The sequence below is a fragment of the Anoplolepis gracilipes genome, chromosome 15, assembly GCF_047496725.1.
Source record: "Anoplolepis gracilipes chromosome 15, ASM4749672v1, whole genome shotgun sequence".
Taxonomy (NCBI): domain Eukaryota; kingdom Metazoa; phylum Arthropoda; class Insecta; order Hymenoptera; family Formicidae; genus Anoplolepis; species Anoplolepis gracilipes.
The window spans coordinates 8,700,441-8,711,951 of record NC_132984.1 but is presented as its reverse complement, the minus strand read 5'-3'; the positions used below and the strand labels follow the sequence as shown (position 1 = coordinate 8,711,951).

Here is an 11,511-nt window from a genome sequence, read left to right as displayed (position 1 = left end):
ATTCTGCATAACTATACATAAAAAATTTTTTATCGGGTACTTATATGTACAATGTAAGCATAAGTAATTAAGGTAATAGGTACTTTTGCTTATATTATAGATTATTTATGTTTATATTATAAATATTATATAAGATAATTAATAATATAAATTATTATTATCATTATTCGTATTGGACAATAATATCTTTTAGTATTAATTGTTCTGCCTTTTTAATTACTTATGTCAATGTAAATTTGTGTGCATTAGTACAGTTCAACTGTACCAAGTTTGTCATAAAATGAATTAAATTTATTTGACGTTTTGAAACAAAATATTCGTATGATACTTAACAATTAAATCTATCGAAAACAATTTCTATAAGGTATTTAAGATAATAATAAATAATATTTATATAAATATATAATTAATTAATGTAATTAATAAAAGAATTATTATATTATTTGTATTATTACTCATAAAAGAAGTTTTAGGTATAAATTATTCAGTTATAAGATTAAAAAGTAAAATCCGTATTTATTTGAAAAGAATTAGTGATTGTAGCTTTCCTAGTGTAATCTTATTGTTAGTCTAAAGTCTAAAGCAAACATAATACGGAAATAGAAACAAGTGAGTATTTTCAAAAATTCAAAAACTCATTAATCTTTGAAATCTGAAATCTTATCATTGCTTTAATCAGTGTCAGACATTTTCGTTGATTCAATTTAAGATAGGAGAAACAAACATTTTGATATAGAATTTATCACATATAATATTATCAACAGAATGATAGCATAAATGTAGTTTATACTCGACTTCTACTATCAATTTACAGTAAACTGTGTTGTGAATTTATTTAATTTTTAAATAATGTTTTTATTTTTGCTTTTTCAGTGTTATGTTAATTTCTTGGCAAAGTTAATATAAACATATAATTATATATACATTTACATACATAATTTTAAATTAAAAAAATCAATTTATACTGTCTATAAAAATATTTTAAAAACAAAAATAACGTTTCTTAAATTATGGTTTCAAAAACTTATTTCTTTATTAGTGCTTGATGGTCAAAAAAATTGAATACGTTTAGAAAACGTATATGAACCGGATATGTGCTACCTAAGTAATTATTATATTTATCAATTTTCTCACAATCAGTAAAATATAAATTTAATGTAGATGTAATTATTACTAATATACTTAAATTTTTGTTTAATTCTGCTGTCACTATAGATATAAAAGTATAGACCGAGTGTTGAGAAAAGGGGGTAGGTGCTCACGTAGAAGAAGACAAATTGAAATGTGTGACCGTGCGTTCTCTCTCATTCGCGTAAATGCACAGTGCATGGAGAGAAAACGCACAGTCACACATTTCAATCTATTTTTTTCTACCTGAGTGTCTACTCCCACTCCTCAAATAAACACAAATGCACGGTCTATAGTCTATACTTTTATGTCACTCTCATCATTAACTGTTTATTTATTAAATACAAATCTTTTCTTAATTTATTTTTCTCAAATTTTATTATTTATGCGTATTTCGAATAAAAATTTTTTATTTTTTTATATATGTATCTAATTCGTAAAATTATTTTAATAGTACAAATTACCTTTTTGAATAAGAATTAAATTGAGTGGATTTTGTTTTGACAAAATCGTAGAACGTAGAAAATTGACGTCTTCAAATACAATTGGAATATCGAGATAATTTATCTTTTTCAACCAGCTAATCATCTGCCATATAAGTAAAAGATATCCTGTGGCAGGTAATAAATTTTTTCCATTAACGACATGTTCGGTCATATATGAAAATTCTTCATCTAATAAATCAATATTACAATAGTAACAATCACTTCTTCTTTGGTAAGTTTTCTTTGTCCGGAATAATGATATGTATACCAATCTTCGGAATAATCCCATCTGCAAAGATTTCATTCAATAATGTATAAAATATTAGTGTCTCTACTGTCTTACAGTTACAAATAACGTAATTTAATATCCAACAAATATAAGTTTATGATAAAGTGGGCTAATACGTCAGATGTAACACGTAAGGAAATTAGATAAAAATTACATGATAATATAAATAAAATACATTGATAAATTTATTATTTCGGGTTATTTTCAGTAACTAAAAAATTAAAATTAACGGTAAAGATTGTGTAATGCTCGGCGGCATATTACCCCAAAACGATCTCGCGTGATTGTTTATTTATATGGATTTATATCATCTATAAATTTTTATCTAATTTTCTTACGTGTTTACGCTCGTATAAACTCGTATAAACTCGTTTTCATAAACATGTATTTGTATTATTCTGAGCCTTTTCTTATTTTAATTTTAATATTAATTTTGTATCTTTTGAAATTCTATTACCTATATATTTCTTTTGTTCTATTACCTTTTGTCTTACAGTAAAAAAACGTGTGCTAAATCAAATATAATTTACCTTACAAGATGAGAAATCATCAGTGTACCACGACTTACAGGAAACTTAACTTCCGGATATAAATTTGCAATCTGCGGTTGTAATCCTGCATTATAAAGCTTTCCAATTCCGTGTAAAAATATTTTAATATTCGGTTTGTAAGAACATTGATATAGAGCGACATTTGTTATTGTTGTTTCCAAGAAATTATTAAGAATGTATTGTAAAATGTCATGCGGTGCTATCTCAATCGTCACTGCGTTGTTTGGAATAAAACACACAGATTCTGAGACTAATACCGGGGCTAGTAGATGATTTGTATAATATTTTGCTAGACATGAGTCTGAGGATGATAGGTTTGAACCAGTTATAAGATTTATTTAAAACATTCAATTTCCACTTTGAACTTGGAGACGTTTTCCGTGGTAATATTTGAGTCAAGTATTCCAAAAGTTTAACTCTTGCAGGCTCGACGTAACGACTATGAAAAGGTATATGTCCACAGGAAATTTCTTTTACAGAAATGTTGTCATTCTATCAGAAATAAACTTTATTATTTATTTAATTCAACATATTTATAAGCATGATAAATTTATTTATACTATTTGAATATTTTCAAACCTGTAGCTTAGCGAGGAATTCTCTTACAGACTTTGTTGGTGCACTCACGATAGAATTATGTGAACTATTGTAACAAGCTATATCAATATCCGCTGGACACATATTCTTCATAGTTTTGAACTTGAGATTAATTTCAGCCATCTATTATTTTTGACTTAAGAAATGCCAAGCCAGCATAATATGCCAACGTGATCGTTTCTTCGGCCGTCAAACACCCATCGGCATATCCACAAATCAACTCACCAATGGAATGACCCATTACGATATCAGAAGTGATACCAATACTTGTTAAAAGATCAACTATTCCAATCTATAATATATTAATTTATTAATTTTTTCTTTTTATATATTTTATTCTTCTTTTGAATAAAATAATATTATAAAATATTGTAAATTTAGTTTTTTGCATATTATTATGTATATCTGAAAAGCTCTTCTTAACTTCAATTGTTTTATAAAAATTTTTACTTTTTTATGATATTTAAAGATAAAACTTCACAAAAATAAGATAATATAAAAAAATCTCGCGATATATAAACAGTATATTTTATTTATACATACAAATATGTTCATACCTGCAGTCCAGTGAGGCCTACAAATAAGTTAACTACGTTAGCAACAATATGTGTGTCTTCATTTATTAAAATATCTGTGACAAATATATTATGAGGTCTTAAGACAGTATCGCATTTATGGATTGCTCTTGTAAATACTGAAAATTTCATTAAAGCTTGACCTATCAATATTTAAAAAAAATATATTATTGCATAATATTGTTGGCACGAGCGTTGTTTCAAATAATGTAATACATATTTTAATGGTTCTAAACATACATAAATAAAATTGTTGAAAGTTTTTTTATTTTACATGTGCTTCCCTGGTGGAAATAATTTTAAAATTTCTCACACAAAAATTACGCAAAAACTATAATTTTTTATAATATTGTACAATTATAACTTTTTAGATTTTTACGTAATTTTTACGCCAAACCACGTGATTTGGGTCACCTTTATAATTTTTCATTTTACGTAGAAAGTTACGAGATTTTCTACAACTACATTATATATTTTAATCGTAAAAAATTGTAGTTTTTCACTTTTTTCATTCATTTGGACATATTTATTTGTTTAATTGTCCAAAAATCAATTTAATATACATATATGAATTATTTGTATGGGGATTGTACCAGAAATTAGACTGATAGAAATAGTCCTTACAATATTATTAGTTATATTTTGCAAGCTTTATAGTTGTTTATGAGAAAAATTTGAAAACAGCTGTACATAATAATAATCACGTCCGGCATACTGGTAAGGAAATTAAATATAATCAAAATAACTTACTTCTACAATTTATTACATCGGTCATAAGAATATTTGTGAAATGTAGAAAGTTGAAGATAATTGTAATTTTTACAATAATCTACAACTTTTATAATTTATATTACTCATCACAATATTCGTTGTAGATAAAAAATTGTAAATATTTTTACGACTTATTATTAAATTTTAATAGAGAAAAAAAATTAAAATATGTTTCTTTTTCTTTTGCTGACATTTACGATTAGTAAAACTTAATGTAAGTGTGCTGAAAACTAATTTTTTAACATTAATGGACTTTATTTTCCATTTTTTCTTATTGAAATTAAGCAATTTTACAATTTCTTTTGCCCTATAAAAACATAGTAGCTACTATGAAAAAAAATCTTATAACTATTTGGCAATTTTTTGTCAAATTCAATGTACTTCAAAGTATAAAAAAATGTGAAGAACAAATTTTTGTTGTTTTTCCACACAATTGTTTTCTGACTCAAAATAAAAAAAGAAAAATCGATAATTTTTACGTTATTTTCATCCATTTATAATTTATAGCATATTTTGTATGTTTGTTAAGAAAATTTGATAATTGTATCATTGGAGCAAAGTTTCAGCTTTAAAAATCTTTTTTACTCACTGCGGTACTTACGATGATTTTTGACGAAATTATGAGCGATCAAATTCAAAATGCTTATTTTTTATTTAATCGATGATAACTCGGTAAAAAATGTCGTAGACAAACTTTAAAAAATAATTATGTAGGAAAAACTTTAAGCTTTCACATTAAAAAGTTAAAAATTTTCACAGATTTGTTAGACACATGACAAAACCATAAAATGAAAAAAAAATTTCGCATTTTGCCCAGCTCGTAGTTTCTTACATGTAAAATTACAAACTTAGAGAAACATAAAAATAATAGTAAGCTTTTGAAAGTAGAGATTTCAAACTTTAAAACTATTATTTTTAATTTAAATTTATTTTATTTATAAAAATACGTAAATTTTGTTGCAAAATTATTTCCATTAGGGTAGTAACCAATAATATCGTTACTATATTTTAGTTTATATCAAAATCTAGTTGTATTCAATAAATGTAATTCAAAGAATTACAAAATTTGCAAACTAAAAATATTATAACTGTTAATTTTTTATAGTCTAACACATTGTAAACAAATATGTTATATCTTAATAATTGTTAGATTTTACATTGTAATATGATGTGTGTGTGTACGTGTGTCTCTGCGCGCGCGCGCACTTGTACGTGTGGTTTACTTACTTATGTTGAAACACTGAGATCCAATTCCAGAAAATACGAAGCAAATCGGTCTTTTTGTACATACGTTGCGTTCCATTTTAATAATTGCGTTATCGGAGAGTTTAGATCCAGCAATTATGTATCCTCTGTAAAGATAACCTTTTATATTGTCCCTATGAATATGATGTAGCAGAGAGATATATTCTACATCTATTGGCCGATTGTGTACCTATAGACATATCAAGTATGTAACAATTATCTTTATCTTATTGTTAATAGCATATTTTGGAAGTTAAATAAAATTAAGAATTTATATGTACAAGGTGTATCAGAGCGCTCGCATCAGGTGTTTCTTTTTTTTCGAAAACCAAGAGTTTTATAGAAAAATGTTTTGTTTCTTACAAAAGTTTTGTAACTTCAAAAGGGACGGAAAATGATGCCATTAGTTTGACTTTGAGTAAGTTTCAAGATTATATGAAGATTAACCTAGTTTTTAAATTCAACTATTCTAATTTTTTTATATAAATTGATTTTTTGCAATATTTGACGTAAAATGTTAAAAAGATATAATGAACAAATTTGTATGGTTTACGAAATATTTAATACTTTAATGTGATATAATTTTACGTAAATGAAATATTTCGTAAAATATTCATTTTTCAATTATTTTTGTCTCAATACTTTTTTATGTGTAGAATAAGGAGATAAATTAATTAAGGTAAAAAAAAGCATTAGTTATTTTTAAGAAATAATATGAATTTACAATGATGAATTTACAATTACATTATATTTTTTTGCACTTGATTATGATTTTTTTAAATAAATTAATTTCCTAGAATATTCTGCATATAAGAAATTATAAAGATGTCATGTGCTAAAATAAATATTTTTTTTTAGGTGTATTTTATAGTTTATGTAAAATTATGTCAAATTAAAGTATAAAATATCTCGTGAAGTATAAAATATTTCGTAAAATATAAAAAGTATAAAAATTTCGTAATTATTAAGTTTTAGCCATCACACTGTTATAACTTTTTATGCAGAATATTGCAAAATCGATTTATATAAAAACTCAAGGTAGTTTCATTTAAAAAGATTATGTTGACTTTCATATAACGTGTACACTCAAAGTCAAACTATCTCTACCTTTTTTTCGTTTCAAGCCAAACAATTTTTGTCTGAATCATTTTTTTCTAAAACCCCATGATTTCCAGACATTTGATTGTCAAAGACAATATTAGTATTTGAAAATATTATTTAAGAGGTTAGAAAAAAATTTGCTTTTTCAGTAATACTTTCATGAATATAACATGAGTAAAATGTGGCAGATTATTGTTCGATTCTCGTATAGCAAATAGCTTGAAAGATGACCTGATTCGTCCACACTGATTTTTAATGGAATCCTGCGGTCCGTCATCCCCGTAGACAGTATTGATTGAAACTGTCTAATTACTCTCGAGAAACAAATTAACATATTGTTTCGGTGACCTTGTCAAATGTTAATATAATGTACTCACGTTAACAGTTTCAATGAATGCTGTCTATGGAGATGACGAGATGACGGACCGCAGGATTCCATTAAAAATCAGTGTAGACGAATCAGGTCATCTTTCAAGCTATTTGCTACACAAGAATCGAACAATAATCTACCACATTTTACGTCATATATTCATGTTCATCAATACACTGCGTCATTTCGTTCAAGATTATTTTGCATTGAAGAGAATCTCGTCGGAGGCAGAGATAGAAACGTACATACGTATGCGCACTGTAAATTAGTATCAAGATGTCACTCAAGTTTTGGTTTTTTTCGCCACGTGTATACTCAATATTAGTTACAAAATATAGTTATTACTTTTCTGCACAATTTTTTTACTGTAATAAGATTGTTACCTTTATGCTTTAACCGCCAATTATTACGAACGTCTTAAAATCGAGGAGCGTTTCTTTTTCTTTAATTTATTATCTATTCAGCAAATTTAAATATAAACTAAATATTCATATAAATTTTATATTAATATAAATTTTTTTTAGCAATAATTATATTAGCGACGCAAACAGTTTTATTACCTATTAAATAAATATTGATATATATTCTTTAACGACATGATATGTCGTAACAGAAATTTCAACATTTTTAATTTCTACACTTGATTAAGAACATCTGGCCAGAATTTCCGCAATTGTTTCTAAAATTCTATTGATATAATATTTGAGATTGAATGTAGAAATTGAAGAGTGTTAAAATTTCCATTACGACATGTATTAATAATGTTAAAGGAACATTTATTGATATTTATTTAATAGGTAATATATATAACTGTTTGAGATGCTATTTATCACTAAAACATTTATACAAATATTCACATTGTTATTTATAAAAATTGATCAAAATCCCACCATTTATTCTCGGACACTCTGTAAAAACATCTGTGGAACATTCTACATATATGAATGGCTCAGATGCCAAGTAGTGTAAGTTCAGTCAAACCCGATTTCGAATAATTAGAAGATTTTTAAGATTATTATTTTGGATTTTGGAAACATTTTATAAATATTTCAGGAATATATATATATATATATATATATACATATATATATATATATATATATATATATATATATAAATATATACATATACATATATATATATATATATATATATATATATATACATATATATATATATATATATATATATGTATTTTATGTATATGTTTGTGTTTAAGTATATATGTACAATATACTTGTAATTATTTTTGTATCGTCTTTTTTTCTACAAAAGCTTAATTCGTAAATAAACTAAATTACAGGTTACTGTAGTAGTATTAACTATATAGTATTAACCATATGAGATAAGTATAAGAAAGATTAGATTATTAATTAAATAATGTTAATAACGTTAGAAAAAAACAAAATGAGCAAGGCGCAGAATGTAAAGAATGCAAATAAAACTCAAGATTTTTCAAAAAATCCTGAAACACATTTTGGTCTATTTTTGGGCCATCTTCAGCAATATAATTAAACAAAGCTTTTAAAAATACTGAGATACTTATTATACAATTTGCATAACTGGCACTGAGTACTTGAGAGCTTTATTTAATTACATTGCCTTTCTTCTGATGTTATTAGTGTTGAGATATATATCTTATTTGTCTCTGTTTATATGTACTTTCTAGATGTTCGTTAGTCTGTGATACAGCTAGCGTGTAGTATGTCACAAAACACTACAAAATGATGTCTCTCTAATAGATGAGATACAACTCGTGGCTATAATAATCGCCGTTAGAATTGCCTGGCTACAATAATAATCTCTCCTTTATATCCTTGGCTATTTTTTTATAATAAAGGTGTACCGTGTTAATTAAAAAACATGCTAGCTACCTCACTCAAAAACCTTCCAATAATTAATTTTATTTAAGAACCTTATAAATTATTATTATTAAAATAATAATATATGTATTGAAACTATAATACTTTCCTCTGAAGATTTTAGTAGCCGCAAAAGTCTTAATACTAAAATTTTATAAATTATTATTATTGAAATTTTAATGTGTACTTACGTCATTTAATATAATTTTAACTGCTTCCTCTGTACGTCCAGATATAGCTACAAGCCTAGATAAATTATCGTCTACTTCGTTATTAACTTTAATTTCCGGATTTCACTTAAGTAATACGTGACAATTAGCGCCGCCAAATCCAAAGGAATTAACACCGATATAATCACCTTTCAATTCTGTCAGTTCAGTGACTACTTTTACTCGTTTTCAATGATAGCAGTCATATCTTTTCGTGGATGTTTAAAATGTATAGTAGGCGCAATTATACCAGTTTCCATCGCTATTAAAACCTTTATAAGATAAATATATTTTTATAATTATAATATCTTGCAAATTCTATAATTATAATAAATAATAAAAAATAATATTTAAATAAAAAAATACTTGCTTAAGCTTACTTGTAGCATTAGATCATATAAATGTATTAATTTTATCGTATCTTCGTATAAACTTACTTTTGCAATTTGACAATGACCGCTAACAGCTTCAGGATGACCAATATTTGACTTCACTGAACCCATTAACAAAGGAGAGTCTCTTTTAGCGCACAAAGCTTCATCGATCGCTTGAAGTTCCACAGGATCTCCAACTAGAGTACCAGTTGCATGAGCTTCCATGTAAGATAGCTCAAGAGGCGAAATATCACATTCTTCGTAAAATTCTTCCAGTAACATTTTTTGCTTGTCAAATGATGGAAAGGTAATTCCTTCTTCTTTATAGCCATCGCAGTTGGTTTTACGATAAACAAAAGTTGCATAGATTCTTCTTGCATCTCTTGCTTTTTGTAGGTATACTACTACAGCTGCATCACTACACATGTAACCAGAACCTTCTTCATCGTAAGGTTTACAGTATCCATCAGCAGATAGAACTCCTAAAACAATATTAGTAGTTTGTTTTAATCCATATAAACATACAATTTCTTAATTAATATACTAAATATTTGTATACTTTGAGAAATATATGTAAGCGATTTAATTATATCGTTCAAAAACAGAAACAATTAGATTTCACAAAATATGACTAAACAAACATTGATTAAATAATGTTATCCTGTTAATTGTATCAATAAATATATATACCATTTGACAACGCAACAACTTGAACACTTAATATTGTTTTTCACATACCTAGACGAAAAAACTGATGAGTTACTAAAGGATGGATGCATAAATTTGCACTAGCAACAATAGCCGCATCGCAAACGCCAGATCAAATCATCCTATAAGCTTCCACCATAGCAAAATGATTCGATCTACATGCAGAATCGATGTTATATGATGGTCCAGTAACGCCAAGCCAATAAGAAATTCGGTTTGCGATCATGGCTTTATGGCATCCAATAATAGGTATTCCAGCAATCTATTAGTAATTACAATATAATTTTCATATAAAAAATATTTTTTTTCATCTATATTTAGCAATATCTTTGTATACGTATTAATATATTTATGCACTTTCAAGAAATATGTTTCTTTTATCGATTTTTCACTTAAATTATTAAATAACTAATGTAAATTACATACGTGCGGTTTTTCGTATATTAAATCTAAATATGTATCACAAACACTTATTGCTGTGACAACGCTTGTGTTTATTCCTTGTAATTCTGCAGGATTTACACCCGCGTTAATAATTGCTTCATAAGTATGCTCAAGTAACATTCTGCATCCAGGATCAAGTACATGAGCTTCTTCGGCCGATATGTTAAAAAATTCTGCATCAAATTTTTGTAGATTGTTAACTTTTCCTATTCGAGGAGGCATTTCATAGATATCTGTCAAGATTTAAAATAATTTAAATAAAAATAATTTTTCATATTGTTAAGTCATTGATAATAATTGTATTAAAATATTCTTAAAAAGATATATCTCAATTATTTTGATATAAAACAGAAAGTAATATTATGATAACAAACAGAAAAAAATTATAAAAATATTAACAAAAAGTAATTTATGTAAAAATAAATTGCACAAAGTAATAAGTGCTTTAAAGTATTAATTGTTTTAATGATTTTAACTGTAATTTTTTTTCCAATTTAATATTACATTTATAGATGTATCGGTATTAATAATATAAATTCTAAACTACGATTGATGTATATTTTAACACGTATAAATATTTTTCTACTAAAAATAAAGATATTTTTAATTTTGAGAGAAAAATATTATTACAGTTAGTCCAGCGTTGATGATCGCTTGTACTAAGATCCATTTTATTAAAAAGATTGTCCTGAAATTCTTTTATATTGTCAGAATTAGGAAACCGCCCGACAATACCAGAGATAACGATTTCTTCTTCAGCGTCAACACTGATATATGAGTTGAATTGCTTGTTACTCTCCAT

At 26.0% G+C, this 11,511-nt stretch overlaps 1 pseudogene; it reads right to left on the bottom strand.

Annotated features, from left to right (window-relative positions):
- The window catches only part of LOC140673970 (fatty acid synthase-like), a 20,191-nt pseudogene extending 8,680 nt beyond the window's left edge, over positions 1-11,511 (bottom strand).